The sequence below is a fragment of the Acanthopagrus latus genome, chromosome 4 (assembly GCF_904848185.1).
Source record: "Acanthopagrus latus isolate v.2019 chromosome 4, fAcaLat1.1, whole genome shotgun sequence".
NCBI lineage: Eukaryota > Metazoa > Chordata > Actinopteri > Spariformes > Sparidae > Acanthopagrus > Acanthopagrus latus.
The window spans coordinates 8,253,326-8,272,176 of record NC_051042.1 but is presented as its reverse complement, the minus strand read 5'-3'; the positions used below and the strand labels follow the sequence as shown (position 1 = coordinate 8,272,176).

The 18,851-nt window shown below is 41.3% G+C and overlaps 1 protein-coding gene across 2 annotated transcripts in view; it reads left to right on the top strand.

The window, feature by feature from the left end:
- LOC119017720 (histone-binding protein RBBP7) overlaps positions 1–18,851 on the top strand; it is a 45,819-nt gene that overhangs the window by 9,696 nt on the left and 17,272 nt on the right. The window lies entirely within an intron of this gene.

Genomic DNA, 18,851 nt, shown 5'->3' with positions numbered 1-18,851 from the left:
TGCTGCATGTCACTCCCCATCTCTTACCCTGCTTCCTGTCCAAACTCTTCAGCTACTCTGTCAATAAAGCCGAAAAAGGCCAAAAAAATACTTTAAAAAAAAAAAAAAAAAAAGTAAAAGATTAAAGATGTTAAATAAGATTGCTTTTTAAAAATGCATCTTAAAAAGTGCATCTTAAAATAAAGTACTTCATTTGTGAAAAATAAAATTTCTGTATCTTTTCCCCCTAAAGTAAGGTTCAGTTACTGCACTCACGCACTCCTTGACAACTCCTCCATCAGTAAATGACTTTGATCAAAAATCCAAGTGACTCTGGGGTAACATTCATTAGCTCAAGGAAAGTGCCACGTGTAGTTATTTTTCTCTGTCTTCGGCTACTTGTCACTCTGTCATCTCTCCTTATGTCACTCGCTATACACTGCAATGTTCATCCCCTGGAATGCACAGATTTGATCGCCTGAATCACATGGGATGGCTTAACTTGCATGCAGTTGGTCAGTGGATTTTCTGATCCCTAAACCACTACCGTAAAGTCTAGAAAAGCGGTGCCAGTCAAAATAGAAGTGCCCCTATAGGTTATTGACCATAGGTCACTGTCCTGGACTATTGGTCACCGTCCAGACTCGGGCAGTGGTCTGCCTGTTGGTGAGGGTGTCTGCTCTTTGTGGGGAACAGTGGGGAGTGGGGGTAGGTATGGGGGCACACATTTAACATAGTGATCAAACCAGGTCCAGGCGTCTCTTGATCAACTGGTGTTACGCAAATGTGTATCTGCAGGGTCCAGGAGGCAGACAAAAATCACGAGTTGGTCTGGAGGTCAAAGGGCTCCCCCCAGACGCCACCTCAAATGTGTATTTTCTTCAACAGTATTCCTTTATTGTCCCACAAATGGGGATATTTGTTTGCCACAGCAGCCGAAGGAAAGTAATATTACAAAAAACAATAACAACAGTAAATTAAAGCTGCATGCAGCGATGAACAGGCCCTCGCAGGCCACGTGCGTCAGGGCGTGCTGCTGTCGGGGCTTGTTCATGCAACACCTTACGTTGAGGAAGTTTATCATTTGGTGGCCTGCTCCTGCCGGCATTATATAATGTTCGCTGAGGTCAGAAGAACTGACTGCAATCTACATGAAGAACAAATTATGAGAGGACTACACTGTGTGACCTACAGACTCAAACAGAGGTTTGTATCCGTTATCAAAGCAGCACTGCCCCCTGGTAGAGAAAGCCTGAATTTACAATCAAAGTGAAGACATTTCAGCTGTTTGTTTGTTTTTTTTCTTTGTTTTTTTTTTGTCATTTAGCCATAACAGTGCCATCTATTGGACAATTTGCACTGCCTCATGGGGCCGTGGAACACAAGGAGCAAAAGTGTTGTGGTAATCGGATTGCATTTGGTGAAGATATGCAAGACTGTCTCTTTTGAAGACAATGTGCAGGAATTTGTTTTTTGATATTTTGAGTGTTTTTAGGACTATCAAAATTCTTTTGATAACTTTTTGTCAGGAGGGTCCAGAGATGCTTCGGGCGCCTGGAAAGGCGTCACGTGCAAAAAAAAGAACAATCATTATTTGGGATACATCTACAAAAATTTGCCTTCATTTCAAAGTGATAAGCATTTATATTTCACATGAGCTCATTCATGTGTGCTTGTGTCCTCCCAGAACTCCCATTCCCCACACTGGCCACACTTGCAACAAATCACAGTTTACAAGTTACATTAACTGAAAGTCTGATACAAGTTATATGTAAAGTGAGTGGATCCAGGAGACAACTGAGCTGGATGAGGCATCACCAAGTGGTGCCCGAGCCACATGACCTCCTGTCCACCCTGCTGACCTGGAAGAGGGCATGCCACATAAGATAATTAGAAATAGACAGAGAGAGGCATCAAGATTTCCAGAAATATACATATGAGGAGATAGTCAAGGAGAGGAAAGCAATGATCCAACGGAGCCCAGGATGTCACGATATAGATTGGTCAGTATTTCAAGGCAGCAGGAGCCCGGAAACGGTAGATGGTACCAGGGGGCCGTGGTCCATCAGAAGGGAGCCTGAATGAAAGAGGGAGGAAGAGGAGGGGGAGGAGGAGGAAGCTATTGAGAGTGTAGAGAGTGACACAGCTTGCAGCTTTTGGGAACAGAGAACTAAAACAAAGGTTAGAGAAATGCGATATTGATGAAAAATAAACAGATTGTTTCTCGTCGGCAGCACAATGTAAATCTAGTACTATAGGAACTCATTGATACACCTACCCACTGAAGAAGCTTACAATTGATATTAGGGCTAATTAAAGGCTAAATCGAAGAGGTGAGTTTTGAGTTTAGATTTAAAGGCGTCAGCAGAGCCAGATTGTCTGATGTCAGCTGGGAGGTTACTCCAGAGGAAGGGAGCCCAATAGGAAAAGCCCTGCAGCCAGCTGACTTCTTCTTAACCCTGGGAGCCATCAGGAGCCCTGAATTTTGAGAGCGTAATGTCTGAGTTGGAATAGATGGTGTAATGAGATCTGACATGTACGACGGGGCTAGGCCGTGTACAGTTTTGTATGTCATCAGCAGCACCCTATAGTCTGATCTTAGATGTACTGGGAGCCAGTGCAGAGACACTAAGATTGGTATAATATGATCAAATTTTCTTGTCTGTGTTAAGACTCTGGCTGCTGCATTCTGAACCATCTGAAGACCAGACCAGAAAATAATGCATTGCAGTAATCCAGCTTAGATGAAACAAACAAAGGCATGAATCAGAATCTCTGCATCCGCGGTGGACAGGAAGGACCTAATTTTTGATATATTGCGCAGGTGGTAGAAGGCAATCTTGGTAATTTCTTTGATATGCTGATCAAAAGAGAGAGCAGAATCAAAAGTAACAACTAGATTCTTGACGGTTGAACTTTAAGAAATAACACAGTTGTTGAGAGCTACATACACCTGATCAACGTGGTGTCTCTTTGGGGGCGATGACCAGTATCTCAGTTTTTTTTTTCAAATTTAGGAGTAGGAAGTTTTCTGACATCCAGTTCTTCATTGCACTGTCTCTAATTTCCTGATTTGAGATTTGTCAGCAGGTTTTATGGGTTTTATTGTCGCATAGCAGTGTAAACGTATTCCAAGCTCTGAATAATTTTGCTGAGAGGTGAAGTATATCAAGAGAAGAACAAAGGGCCCAGAACAGAGCCCTGGGGAACTCTATGCTTCACTGCAGTAAAAATTGTTGAAGTACCATTATAAGAAACACATCGTGTTCTTTTGGACAAGTATGATTTTAGCCAGGCTAGAGCCAGGTCAAAGATGCCAAATTGACTTTCAAGTCGATCTGACAATATGCCATGATCGATAGTATCAAATGCCGCACTTAGATCCAGTAACATAAGCACTGATGTAGAGTTAGAGTCTAAAGTATGTAAAATGTCATTTACCACTTTAGTAAGGGCGGTTTTGGTGGAGTGACAGGCTCTGAAAGCTGATTTAAAAAGGTTCCAGGAGATTATTATTAAGAAGGAACCCTGGAAGTTGTTGGGACCCGACTCTCTCTATGACTTTAGAGAAGAAGGGAAGGTTGGATACTGGTCGATAATTATTTAGTGATCCTGGGTCGAGGTGTGGTTTCCTAAGTAGAGGCTAAACCAAAGCAGACTTAAAACTAGAAGGGACAACACCAGTCATGAGTGATGAATTAAGAATATTTAACGTTTATATTTAACATCCCAGTGCTGACGATAGTTCTTTAACCCTCTGAAACCCAACCAGTTTCTGGCCGTTTTTTGCTTCTGTCACATTTTTACTCCCTGTGGTCTCATTTGTCAGTGCAAAGTGAAGTGCTGCATCTCTGTAGATTCAGGACAACCATGGCTATAGGCTGATGTAACCCAATTATGTCTTTATGCGGTGTACTAAAATTTAAAAGTTATAAATCATTAGAAAAAAGAAAAACGGAAATTGAATTTCTGTGATTTAATTTTTCTTAAAAAGTGAAAAAATAAGGCATTAGTGTATACACCACATTTTCAGGTACCCCCCAGGCCTAAGGAACATAGGAAAAATATTGGTGCTGGACCTACATTCAAAGAATCTACAAATTCTGCAGTCTTATTTGATGTTAAGATTTCCAGGCCATTTTCGATTCTGTCACATTTTTACTCACTGTGGTCTCTTCAGTGAAATATGAAGTCCTGCACCTCTGTGGGTTCAGGACAATCATGGCTAAAGCCAGATGTAACTCATCAATATCTCCTAAGCCAGTGGTGTCAAACTGATCCAGTAAAGGGCCATGTGGCTGCAGGTTTTCATTCCAACCAAGCAAGAACACACCTGATCCAAATCAGGTGTGTTCTTGCTTGGTTGGCTGATTGGTTGGCTGATCCAAATCAGGTGTGTTCTTGCTTGGTTGGAATGAAAACCTGCAGCCACATGGCCCTTTACTGGATCAGTTTGACACCACTGTCCTAAGCAGTATAACATCATCAGAATTCAATAAATCATTCAATAAAGAAAAACGAACATTGACATTTTCTAAATATGTATTTTCAAAACAATGAAGAACTGTGAATAACTATGTGCAACATATTTCAAGGTGCACACAAGTCTGGTCGACAGAATAATGTTTCTGAGCCATTTTCCCAAAATAAACATTGATCCTCTCCTCTCTGTATTTCTCTAGTTCCTCTCTCTCCAACTTCTTCACTGTCACCCTTCGTGAAAAGTTGGTTTGTCCGGGAAATAAGTTGGTAAATTTGACTTGAAACAAGTTTTGTAAGACACTGAGAGCAGGCATATAGAGCCTGCTCGTTGGTGCTGAGCAGCTCTGAGCAGAAATGTTACGCCTGCAAGACAATACCATGGGACGTACAATTCAAAGAATTCTTGAAGCGCGTTTACTTTGCATATGGCCGTCATTCAGGGCTTCCTGAAAGCAGTAAGAAGAAGCAGTAGAATTACTTGTTTTTGACAGAATTGAGATAGAATAAACGGTTTATTTTCTGGACATTTTTAAAGAAGACATCAAAGCGAGGTCGATGAAATTTCATGAAATTCTCCCGTTTTCTCCGGCCTGTTTAGACATGTTGCGCTTGTTGCTTGTGATACATTCAGGTACCCTCGAAAACTTGATCTTTTTGGTTTTTGGATCGGACAAATGGTTTGTAAATGCCAGTCATTTAAATATAAGTGATATTTCCAGCCCACTGGCGAGATTGTGGATTCTAAGGGTTAAACAGTTTTGCTGGAAAGGGGTCCAGGACACAGGTAGGTTTTGAGTATGATACAATTTCAGATAATATCTCAAGGGAGATATTTTCAAAAGTGTTTAGAGCTGAGACTAACTGAGAATCAGCAGCAAGATATTTTTTAACAAACTTTGACAAGGAAGCCAGAGATGATGAGTTAATTTTGATTCTGATCTCATCAATTTTATTGCAAAATCATTTGCATTAAAGGGTGCACAGCTCACCGACTGTGGTTTTTGACTAAGTTTAACCACAGTGTTTAAGAGAAATCTAGGATTGTGTTTATTATTGTTTATTAGGCCAGAGAAATATGCTGTTCTGGCAGTATTTAGAGCACGCTTATAGTTTAGTACACTATCACACCATGCAAGAAAAAGCAAAAAAATGCCCAATTTAGATTTACGCTATGCTCGTTCCATTTTCCTACAGGCCTACTTGAGATCCCGGGTTTTGTCAGTAAACTAGGGATTAGATTTCTTTGGTTGTCTTGTCTTGGTAAAGACCGGTGCCACAGAATGGAGGAGCAAAACAAGTACTGAGTTCACTTCATTTGTGAGGCTTTCTACAGGTTTTGTCACAGTCGCAAAGGGAGCCAGGACCCCAGGCACTTTATCACTGAGCGTCACTGTGATTGCCAGGCTCATATGACGAGAAGTAAATACATTTGTGTTATAGACATAGGGACAGGCTAATGAAGCTTCAAATGTAATGAGAGAGTGGTCCGACACAGCAGAGGAGACGGAGGCGATGTTCAGGGCAGAAAGATATTAGGTTTCAGTCATGTTTCACATAAGCCAATGATGTCCCACTTATGCTCACAGATCAAATCATTAATCAGTAAAGCTTTGGTTGAGAGTGATCTGATATTAATAAAGCCAGATCTGAGGGTTTTAAGCTCATTGGAGCAGTTTCCAATGAGCAGTTCGGTGGAGCTTACGGTAGATAATTTATTTATTGGAACAAAGTACCTTTTAATAGTAGTAGAAGGTTTTGGCTGCCTGTGCAGGTGGGGTGCCGGGATGCAGTAGTGATTAGTATTTTATTATGTAAGACAGTGTAAGGTGCTTGCAGAGACATTTCCCCATTGTCAGAGGTGGAGATCAAGATAAGATTATTATGATTTACACAATTAGACGATTCAGAAAAACGACAGAGCAGAAAAAAGTTGAATCATTTTGATAGCTGAGCAGTTTCCCCAGCTCATCATAAAGCTGGATGTATGAAAAAACTGAAAAGGCAGAGAAATTAATATTTCGAAAAAGGTGAAGAGTAAGGAGACTGAAAGAGCTTAAAAAGATGAACATTTTGATAGCTGAACAGTTTCTGCAGCTGGTCATATTGCTGAATATTGGGGGAAAAAACAACAGCCAACAGTCTAAGTCCTACATCTGAAATAAGACCATCAACTGAAAGCCAACAGTATGTCCTACATTTCTGTGTATCCACCTTATTCCTGGCTTTGTGAGTTTACCCATGGTTCATAGCGATATCCGTTTATGCTCTTCCAGTTGAACTGGCTGACCTCGGCGTTAACGCTAACGTAGCTGTCATGCTCGCTCTAAAACCCGGCTTTTAACACAAAGAAAGTGACAGAATGGATAAAAATCGGTGGTGGATAAACAGTACAGATTTTTCAATGAGTTGTGAGGACAGTTCTCAAAGTGCCTCACCCGTCAATTCTCACGGAGTGGACAGATGACTTGAAGCATTAACCCGACATTAGCTACATCAACATTTAATTATCTTATATTTTCTGAAGGTGTTGACGGCGGAGAATTACGCAGTTACAAAAGCACTGAAGCATACAACTACTTGCACAGTAACAAAATAGGGAAAGTACTGTTGAAGAAGGCAGCAGTAACGTTGGTGTCCAGCCACAGCGTCAGTCAAGCTAAATATACAGCATGGATAATGCTGAAGGAAAGTGGAGTCGTGGAGACAGGCAGCAGCTCATGCATTGTGGGGTTTGGGAAGTCATGCAGTCATGCAGCAGCTATTCTGTGGAAGATGTTCATAAACCCCAAAATTTATTTTAGTGCCAAAGCTGCAAGCAACGCTAGTCTCCGTTCCTCCTTCCTCAGCATGGCATTTAGGGCACAGGGCACATGTTTGTCTAAGTTGTTGATGTACTACACAAGACGTTTCTGAAAAAAACCTCAATTTTCATGAATTGTTTTGGCAACCAACAACGGCTCATGTTGTACTTGAGCTCATTTTAAAAACAATTTAGCACATGACCTAACGCTATTTTTTTAGGGCTGGCTTGGTGGTAGCGGTCCATCATGCAGTTGCAAGGCAACCGGAAACAGAAAACCGCCGACAGAAGTAGTTATCTGTCATGGCAGTCCCCACAGGCTTCTGAGGAAACAGGTGGATAGATTGTCTGTGTGAAGTAAAAGATGTGAGATCCAAATCAAGCTTAAGAGAATTTTTCTCGAGGTTTTCCAGCTGCTCTCCCCTTGCTGACACAATACACACCCATTATAAAATCAGAAGATGAGCTAAAAATCCTTAAAACTAAAACTGTTGTTGGGAATCGATATTGATTATTAATCCTCTGGGGTCGATTTACGGCACGTCAAAATCACATGACCAATTTAAGATGATGTAGCAGCAAGACGGAGCCTCTGTGAGTCTTGGTTCTGACTTTATGGGTTTGAGCAGCCTTCAAACTATATACCAGTTTTCAAATTGTGTTGATACACCAAGTAAAACCGGATTTACGATATATTGTGTACAGCATGTTTTTTCGCTAACGTTACGGTCATGTGTGCTGAGTATTTGGTACCGAGAGAGATGGTAAAATCGGGCTTTCCTCACGAAAGTGTCCGTAAACAGGAAGTGTTTGAAAGCAAAACATTGCGTTCCTATTGGTGGAAAAAGGCACCACACCAGCCAATCACAAAATTACATGACAAGTCACATGATTTGGTTGCTGAGGGACAGGGGAAGATGTGGGAGTGACAGGGCGGAAAAGTGAAAGCAGCAGTGCCTGTCACAGAGGCAGCGATAAAGATAGCGAGCTTTCAGAGTTGAGAGATTTGTGACATTTAGCATGTATGGAGTGGATAGGTAGTGTATTATATAGTGTTTAGTGTAGTGTGTTTAGTGTTCAGTGGAGTTGTTTTTTGTTGAATGAGTCAAAACAATGAGGAGACTGTTGAATGTGGAGCAGCCAGTGCAGCTCTTCATTCAGCTGGAGGGAGGTCAGGCAGACCAGAGTGAGGCATTGCCTGCATTTGAATGTAAATAGTTACATATGACTTTGTAAATTTTAAAAACTTCTGCACAAATTTAGCAAACAACAATTTCTATTTGCATTATAAGTAATAAAAATGGTTTGTTAAACATATTTGTTTGGTTTTCACAGTAAGAAAAACTTTCCTACTCGAATTTCATGTTTTCTTGTGATTTTAGGTCCATACTGTTAATATAATATGTCAAAATGAAAAAAAATAAATGTACAGTCACACATGTGAGGTTGTGCTGAAAAAAATGACACCAAACAAGGCAAGGTAAATAGTTTTTAAGGTGAAATATAATGGTATGATCAATACCAATTATAGCCCCAGAGGGTTAATTAATATGATACTATCAATTAATTAAAATCATTATAGTTGATTGACACCTAGGTTACTATGAGACCCCCCCCCCCCCCACCTCCACAGTCCAACGATTGCGACCGTCTCGGGGGTTATTAACTACAACTTTACAACAGATCGCCCATAAGATTACATGTATTCACCTAGAGGCCTCTCTTGGTCTCTTTGTTTGAGACATGTGCATGAGGGCACGAGGCCCAACACTGTGATGATTTCAAAACAAGATTTTTAAAAACTTAATATATGCCCAATAGTTCAAGGTCTTCTGTCTTTTTCAAAGTTGGAATGGTGTCTCTAGCTCAAAGTATGAGAGACAAGAGGGGGTTGAAACTTGATGAGTTTGAAGAGGATTTGCAGATTTTCCAATTTACTTTCATATTGATTTTTGAAAAAGCTGTAGATCTGAAAAAGCTAGGGCTGAAAATGTACAAGGCTGAAAGAGCTTAAAAAGCTGAACATTTTGATAGTTGAACAGTTTGTCTAGAGTTGAACGTATGCTTGAAGCAGTAGCAGAATGAAATTTGAAAAAAACCCTTTAAGGATGAATGTGAAAAAAATTGCAGAAAAAGCTGAATACTTCCAAAAGTATTTCAAAAATAATAGCTATCATGTCCTTAAAAAGCTGAACATTTTGATAGTTGAATGGTTTCTGTAGCTCAAAATTTGTAGGAGGAGAAACAAGCCAACAAACATATGGAATCAGGAATAATAAACTAGAAAAAATTGCATTTCCTGCAAAAATACAGTGTGAATGCTGAAGGCTGAAGAAATCTGCTGAATGTACAGCCAAATACCTAAAAAGCTGAAAAAGTTTAACATATTGATAGCTGAACAGTTTCTGTAGCTGAACATGAAGCTGAATGTTTGAAGGAGTTGAAAAGGCAGAAAGATGGATGTTTTAAAAAGCTGAAACGGCAGAAAAGCTGACAGGGGCTGAAAGAGTTGAAAAAGTTGAACATTTTAATTGCTGAAAGGAGGAGCTGGAAAGGCAGATAGATGAATATCTGAAAAGGCTAAAGGCTGTGGAGTAAGAGGACTAAAATATCTTAAAAAGGTGAAAAAAGACTGAAAAGGCCAAACAGTTGTAGAGTAAGAGGGCAGAAAGAGCTTTTAAAGGTGAAAAAGGCTGAAAACATGGCAAGTTAAATGCAGAAAGAGCTTAAAATGGCTGCACAGAGCAGAGCCAAAGCGGGGAACTTGTCAGCGGGAGACGAGCCAAAGCCGAATATGTCCCCATAAGGAATGAATGGGAAAACTCCTGCATTTTAAAAAAAAAACTGATTGTTATCACCAAAAGTGGTATGTGGAGTTACAGGAGGAGTTGCTGAACGCAGTCATGTCGTTTATATGTCTAGAGAGTGCAAAATGAGGGCACAAGAGTGAGAGACATAACAGGTACCGTCTGCTCTCCTCCAGAAATATAGGCCCAAAATTAACATTGCGGCTTATGGAGCAGCTGCTCGAGTTCTTGTCACTCCAGGGCTTCCACATCTAAAACTGTAAGTCGTACATCTGAAATGAGACCATCAGCTGAAAGCCAACAAGATTTCCTACATTTCTATGCATATATTGTCTATATCAAGTAAAAGATCTGGGATCCAAATCAAGCTGAAGATAATTTTTTTCCTGTTTTTGGAGCTGCTCTACACTCTGGGGTGCGACAGTTGATGGTGTCACGCACTCTAGCTGACACAATACACACCCATTATAAACTCAGAGGAGGGGTAAAAATCCTTCAAACTAAAACTATTATTATTTTAAAACCGTACAAGATTTTGAAAGACTGAATACAAGCCAAATAGTTAAAGGTTTTGTGACTCATTTAAAGTTCGAATGGTGTCTCTAGTTCAAAGCATGAGGGACAAGAAGAGGTTGAAACGCGATGAGTTTTGCAGAGGATTTTAAGATTTTCCATCCATCCATCCATCCATTTTCATCCGCTTATCCTATCGGGTCGTGGGGGCAGCTGCCTGAGCAGGGACACCCAGACTTCCCTCTCCCCAGACACTTCCTCCAACTCTTCCGGGAGGATCCCAAGGCGTTCCCAGGCCAGCTGGGTGACATAGTCACTCCAGCGTGTCCTTGGTCTTCCTTGGGGTCTCCTCTTGGCGGGACATGCCAGGAACACCTCCCGAGGGAAGTGTCCCGGGGGTATCCGAAACAGATGCCTGAGCCACCTCAGCTGGCTTCTCTCGATGTGGAGGAGCAACGGCTCTACTCCAAGCTCCTCCCGAATGACAGAGCTCCTCACCCTATTTCTAAGGGAGTGCCCCACCACCCTGCGGAGGAAACTCATTTCAGCCGCTTGTATCCGGGATCTTATTCTTTCGGTCATGACCCAAAGTTCTCGACCACATTACTGTGGCCGCTGCACCGATCCGCCTGTCAATCTCACTTTCCATCCTTCCCTCACTCTCTCCCCCAACCCGGAGGGGGCAAGCCACCTTTTTCCAGTCGAGAACCATGGCCTCGGACTTGGAGGTGCTGATTCTCATCCCAGCTGCTGCAAACCATCCCAGGACATGCTGGAGGTCCTGGCTCGAAGGAGCCAGCAAGACCACATTATCCGTGAAAAGCAGAGATGAAATCCTGTGGCTGCCGAACCAGACCCCCTCCGGCCCATGGCTGCGCCTAGAAGTTCTGTCCATAAAAATAATGAACAGAACCAGTGACAAAGGGCAGCCCTGCCAGAGTCCAACATGCACCAGGAACAGGTCTGACTTACTGCCGGCAATGCGAACCAAGCTCCTGCTCCGGTCGTACAGGGACCATGCAGCCCTTAAAAGAGGGATCTGACCCCATAGTCCCAGAGCACCTCCCACAGAATGCCACGAGGGACACGGTCGAATGCATTCTCCAAGTCCATAAAACACATGTGGACTGGTTGGGCAAACTCCCATGAACCCTCGAGCACCCTGCGGAGGGTATGGAGCTGGTTCAGTGTTCCACGGCTTGGACGAAAACCGCATTGTTTTTTTTGTCTTTTTTTCTTCCCATTTGTGTCAATGTTTAAATGTTTTTAGAAAAAGCTGAATCCCTGAAAAAGCACAAGGTTGAAAGAGCTTAAAAAGCTGAACATTTTAAAACGGTTTCAATAGCTGAACGTGTGCTTAAGTTGTAGCAGAATGAAATTTGAAAAAATCCCCATAAGGATGAATGGGGAAAATTTTTCGGACAAAGCTGAATAGTTCCAAAAGTATAAAAGGTAGAAAAAAGAAAAATATAAGCTGTCCTTGAAATACATTTTGATACTTGAATGGTTTCTGTAGCACAGAAATTGTAGAAGAAGTGTGTGCAAAAACGTACAGAAGAATAATAAAAAAGAAACGAGAAGAACAATAGTGTGAATGCTGACTCAGCATTCACACTAATAATAAATTCCAGAAGAACAATAAGCATTCACACTAATTACAGTTGAGTTTTGTTTGAAATATCAAAATTGTTTTAATAAATCAGGCCTGCAAAGGAGTACTATAAAGTAGTAAAATAAAAAAAAAATGGTAGCCGCAAATAGGCGTGGCCTATATCACAAGATTCAGCACAATTCAGGGAACGTGTGGATGTAAGGTTTTTGAATCTGAAATACAGTATATGGGAATTGTAAGCCAAATGCACTTTCTGTGATTATAGCACCAGCTAGTGGTGGAAATTCTCAATCACATTACATTATAAAAAAATTTGCCAGTTGTGACTTATATTCCAAGTTAGGTGAGTGTTGGGGTATGTTCAGGCAATGAAAAATGCGATCATTTGGGACAAAAAAGTCGTCACTACAAAAACAATAAGAACCTTGCAGGTCGAGACCTGCTCGGGCCCCATTTACATAAACAACAGGGACCTTGCAGGTTCCCTGCTCAGGCCCTGATTAAAGCTGCAAGCAGCAATTAACGTGCCCTTGCAGTCCACGCGAGTCGAGGTATGCTGCCATCGGAGTGTGACCATTGGCCAATTATTGTGTACGCATCTCATATGCCCATATTTTGGACAGTGCAGGAAGGGGTTAAATGTTATTAGCCCCATTCACACAAGAGAAGATGCGTAAACGAGGGAGTGGTGGTTCGTCAATTCTCCGCCGATGGTGATTCACACAGAGCAGAGCATCTTCGCCTTAAAGACGAACTCTCATGAATTCACACTGAAAGCTATCGCTGTGGCTCCTAAAGAGGCTTGACAGTACACATCAAACACAGTGTGTTTTCAAGGTGTTTTCCCGGTGTCCCCCTTGTCAATCTGACTTCCCTCACTCATGGGGATGGAGAGTGTTTTCTTTAGGAAAGCTCACTGAAGTCTCGGTCAGGAGGGCTGACCTTAAGGTGAACACTAGGTGAGTTAAAGTTTTTTGCCAGTGACAGACGCCAGTTTTCGGGCAGAAATGTGATGAGTTGGGAGGACGGGCTGAAGGACAGACGCTTCTCCTCATATAAGTTGCCAAAGACAGTTACTATGTTACTTTTGTTTGGTCATGTAACGTTGCTTTGTGGGACATTTCTCTGTATTAAGCTGAGTGAAGGACCTATGTAGTTAACTGACCATCCGATTGACACGCCATTGATACGCAAAGCTGGAATATCTGTTCACACTGGTTCAGTTCTCGAATAATAGCCCTGATACTACCTCCAGAGGCGTATCAGCGCTGGAGCGAAATTTCCCCCCTTGCCACCTCCGAGAGATTCACACTGAGACGGAGGCAGGGAATTGGCGTAGTAAAGCCGCATCCAAATACCAGTGTGAATGGGGCTATTTTCTGTGTCCAACATGTGGCGCTTTGACTATGACAGTATATTGGTGTATAATATAAAATTAAAGTACTGTTCTAGTTAACCGATTTTAACATCTGACCAGTGGCACCAGAAGAATGGTGGTTTTTGAGCCTATTAACATACAGTAACTCTATCTATCTATCCATTCAGGGTTCTCCCCAGACAGTGGAATAATGGCGCTGTGCCGCTATACTGCTAGTCCAGTGCCACTATACTCAATTTTAATGTTAGCTGCTTTATAGCGGGTGTTTGTGGGCTGCCGCGGTCTTCTCGTAGTGAACAAGTGTCCGACCAGGTCCAATGCCAAGCTACGAATGAGACAGTGCCGTTTTAGGAGCGAGCTCTTGGCTCGCTGCATGTAGTTGTTTGTTTCTCTGTGGAAAGTCAATGTGGGGGTGGAGTCCACTATAAACTACGGGAGCCCCCCGGCGCTCCCCTGACTGACAGTGGATTTAATTCATTTTTGAAGGCAGTGTCCCATCTACAGTTAGCAAAAACTGTTCGTGTGTGCTAACCACTTCCAGACTGACTGTTTCTCTACCTTGGTCAGTACAAGGCAGGATTAGTCGGGAGACTTTTTCTAAATGGTGGGGCACTTACAAGTTAGCCTGGAATACCTGCAGACGAGGGACATGTACAGTGGGGCAAATAAGTATTTAGTCAACCACTAATTGTGCAATTTCTCCCACTTGAAAAGATTAGAGAGGCCTGTAATTGTCAACATGGGTAAACCTCAACCATGAGAGACAGAATGTGGAAAAAAAACCTAGAAAATCACATTGTTTGATTTTTAAAGAATTTATTTGCAAATCATGGTGGAAAATAAGTATTTGGTCAATACCAAAAGTTCATCTCAATACTTTGTTATGTACCCTTTGTTGGCAATAACGGAGGCCAAACGTTTTCTGTAACTCTTCACAAGCTTTTCACACACTGTTGCTGGTATTTTGGCCCATTCCTCCATGCAGATCTAGAGCAGTGATGTTTTGGGGCTGTCGTTGGGCAACACGGACTTTCAACTCCCTCCACAGATTTTCTATGGGGTTGAGATCTGGAGACTGGCTAGGCCACTCCAGGACCTTGAAATGCTTCTTACGAAGCCACTCCTTTGTTGCCCTGGCGGTGTGTTTGGGATCATTGTCATGCTGAAAGACCCAGCCACGTCTCATCTTCAATGCCCTTGCTGATGGAAGGAGATTTTCACTCAAAATCTCTCGATACATGGCCCCATTCATTCTTTCCTTTACACAGATCAGTCGTCCTGGTCCCTTTGCAGAAAAACAGCCCCAAAGCATGATGTTTCCACCCCCATGCTTCACAGTGGGTATGGTGTTCTTCGGATGCAATTCAGTATTCTTTCTCCTCCAAACACGAGAACCTGTGTTTCTACCAAAAAGTTCTATTTTGGTTTCATCTGACCATAACACATTCTCCCAGTCCTCTTCTGGATCATCCAAATGCTCTCTAGCGAACCGCAGACGGGCCTGGACGTGTACTGGCTTCAGCAGGGGGACACGTCTGGCAGTGCAGGATTTGAGTCCCTGGCGGCGCATTGTGTTACTGATAGTAGCCTTTGTTACTGTGGTCCCAGCTCTCTGTAGGTCATTCACTAGGTCCCCCCGTGTGGTTCTGGGATTTTTGCTCACCGTTCTTATCATTTTGACGCCACGGGGTGAGATCTTGCATGGAGCCCCAGATCGAGGGAGATTATCAGTGGTCTTGTATGTCTTCCATTTTCTAATAATTGCTCCCACAGTTGATTTCTTTACACCAAGCGTTTTACCTATTGCAGATTCAGTCTTCCCAGCCTGGTGCAGGTCTACAATTTTGTCTCTGGTGTCCTTCGACAGCTCTTTGGTCTTGGCCATAGTGGAGTTTGGAGTGTGACTGACTGAGGTTGTGGACAGGTGTCTTTTATACCGATAATGAGTTAAAACAGGTGCCATTAATACAGGTAACGAGTGGAGCCTCGTTAGACCTCATTAGAAGAAGTTAGACCTCTTTGACAGCCAGAAATCTTGCTTCTTTGTAGCTGACCAAATACTTATTTTCCACTCTAATTTGGAAATAAATTCTTTAAAAATCAAACAATGTTATTTTCTGTTTTTTTTCCACATTCTGTCTCTCTTGGTTGAGGTTTACCCATGTTGACAATTACAGGCCTCTCTAATCTTTTCAAGTAGGAGAAGTTGCACAATTGGTAGTTGACTAAATACTTATTTGCCCCACTGTAAGTATTCAAATAATTACCTCTGTATTTCTTTTATCAATTAACGTGAGCTTGTGCATGATGTAGTGTGTGTTTGCTAGCAGCTAACTGCTAGCTTCTCTGACCACACCACAAGTTAGTGCTACAGTAGAGTCATTCTGTGTAGTACCTTTCTGAGCTTGCAAATTATTTAATGTGTGTCCTAGGGAAATGTCAGAATATACAAATATTTAGCTGTGTTTATTTTGCAGTTTTACCTGAACTAACCAAGCAGTGTTTTGCCACATAGTACAAGCTAACGCTAACCACTAGCTTGTAGTTAGCAAAGAGCATGGTCTCCACATGCAAACCCAGAGACCCAGTCAGTTAAGCAGTACATGCACAGAGCCTCCACCAGGTCTAAGTTTTTTTTCAGGATTTTGTGAAACAATGCACTGTTGTTTTCTAAACTGGAATATGTTAGCATAGCCCAGGGCAAAACAAGTGTATGGTTGACTGCTACATCACAGTACAATTTACACTCCAGGCCAACCATTCTCTTGTTTTATATAGACCACTACATCATTACAGTTACCCGTTAGCACTACAAGAGATATTGGCTGCCAGGCTGAGCCACCACAAAGATGCAGTATGGGCACACAACTCGCTTCTAGGACTCTTCATTCACATTACAGAAGTGAAGGGTTGAAGTGTTCTAGATTGCAAATTGCTTTTGATCAAGTGTAACAATGAGCTGTTGCAGCCTTTAGTGCTTGAATTTATACTGTAATAGTGCTGACATATTTTACTCCTATCCATATCTGGGAATGCTATGCAGGTGAATTAAACTGTGATTACTTCTTGAGAACATTTGCCCATTTCTTGCAATTGTTTTTATGTTTGATTTTCTTTTTGTGTCCAAGACTGTGCCTGATTGCACTGCATTACAATGAGAATGCTGATAGAGCTAACAAGCCACCACATCATCAGGGGATCCTCTTTTCAAACTGAGCTTTCCAAAATCCAGGAAGGGAGAGTGCCAAACCAATGAAGACAGAGATGACATTCCATAAGTTTCACAATCTTTTATTCAAACCCCACGAAATAAAATAAACATGGACACACATGCATAACACAAAAGGATGAAAATAAACACAAACAAATAAAATCTGAATTATTTTTAGGTGGTTTTCAAAATAAATAATAAATAAGGAGAATGTATAAATAAGACGTAATTAGGAGAAATCAGAGTGACTTTACAACACTGCAGCACAAGGCTTTTTGGTCTTAGTGAAATTTTCCTGTAAATGCACTGTTGGACCTGATCTTCGAGAAGGTCTTCCAGGACTCTGCCCATATATGAACAAGGTGCTGAAACTTATAATCCCTGAAGACCACTTGGCTCAGTATGATAGACCTGACAAGCTGGATGTTATACCCTTTCTTTATTATTTTCAAATGATATTGAAGTTAATATGTAAAGTTCAACTGTTCCACTTCAGATATTTATTTTCATATTATTGTTGTTGTTGTTGTTATTATTGTTGTTAATAATAATATTGATATATTATTTTATACATGTCAACACATCTTCACAAATGTTTCTTACAATAAAACATCTTTACTAACTGTTGTGTGTGTTTTCATTGTTTGATATGTTGCAGGATTGTGACCTGCTTGGGCCCTAATAATGATGATAAGGAGAAGAAGAAAAAGAATCCATACAATTTCAATAGAGCCTTGAAGGTTCTCTGCTCGGGCCCTGATAATACAGTTTTTCTCGATTGTTTACACACATTTTCTGAAAGCATGCCTCATACTCTCAGAACTCTACACACAAATCAAAAATCACACACACAATGGGCAAAACCTTTAAATTGTCCTGCAAAATGAACCTTTAAATTCAAAACAATGTTATCTCTTCTCAAAATGGCATTTTGTTTTCAAATGGCACACACAAACCATCAAATGAATAGACATTTAGAAGAACCAGTTGAACACTGATGTGCTCAATGTAAAACACTATGATGAATGGACAACACTTCTTCATTGATCATAATGACTTAGGCCTTTTTTTGTTCAGTGTTACACTTACTACAGACAGCTCATACATCTCTGTGTTGTAAAATATTATTTGAGAATATTATTTTTATACTCAGGACACACAAATACATGGTAACACATATATTTTATCCACCTTGTGTTGGTAATCTTTCAGTTCTGCAATACAAATAGTAAAATACTGTAAATACTGTGTAGGAATACAAAGCAGGAATACATTTCCCAAAGAAACATATTTTATTTTTACAGCCAACAGAACAGTCCATAGGCAGTAATGTACTACTGTACTCAGTGAGTACTGTATCGATATGCAGTACTGCAATTTACTAGTGAGAGTAGATTTCTTACCTATTCTCATTATTCTCACTGCTCTGGCTCTGACACTGCCTCTGTTTCCAATGTTGGCATCCTTTGCTCCAAAACAGAAGAGCTCACCTGTTGACCTTTTATGCTAAAGCTCTGATTGCTAATTGTAAAACTGTGTGACAGGTGTTTGCCCATGTGATGAGTCAGTGTGCATAGAAGGGCAATTAACTTTAGAATTTTGAATGACAGTGTGTTCCATGTGAAAACAAGAGATTTTCTCCATGAAAATTGTGCCAAATGCAGAGAATTGTGTGTAGTGTTTTGAAAAAAGTGTGTTTTAGAACTGCAATTTGAGTGTAAAGCAGGAATTGTGCTTGTCGTTTAGCAGAATTGGTTCAGGGGGTTGGTGCATGAGTTACATGTTGTGGTCATTGTGTCTCAAGTACCAGTTTTTGTGTGTAAACAATCGAGAAAAACTGTAAGAATAGTCCTTACAATTTCACCAGGGCCCTCGCAGGTCTGTGCATGTTTGCCCTGATTATAGTGCCACCTGCTGATGGACACATGTCATTTTTGATGTGTAAGATACTGGCACTAGTCTTTACCGCCCATATGAATATCATTTTCGTTAATTGTTACGGTGTGGGTCACAAAAATGTACTTGGACTGCCACCAGAGTGCCACCTGGGGGTTGACTGGTCACACCTT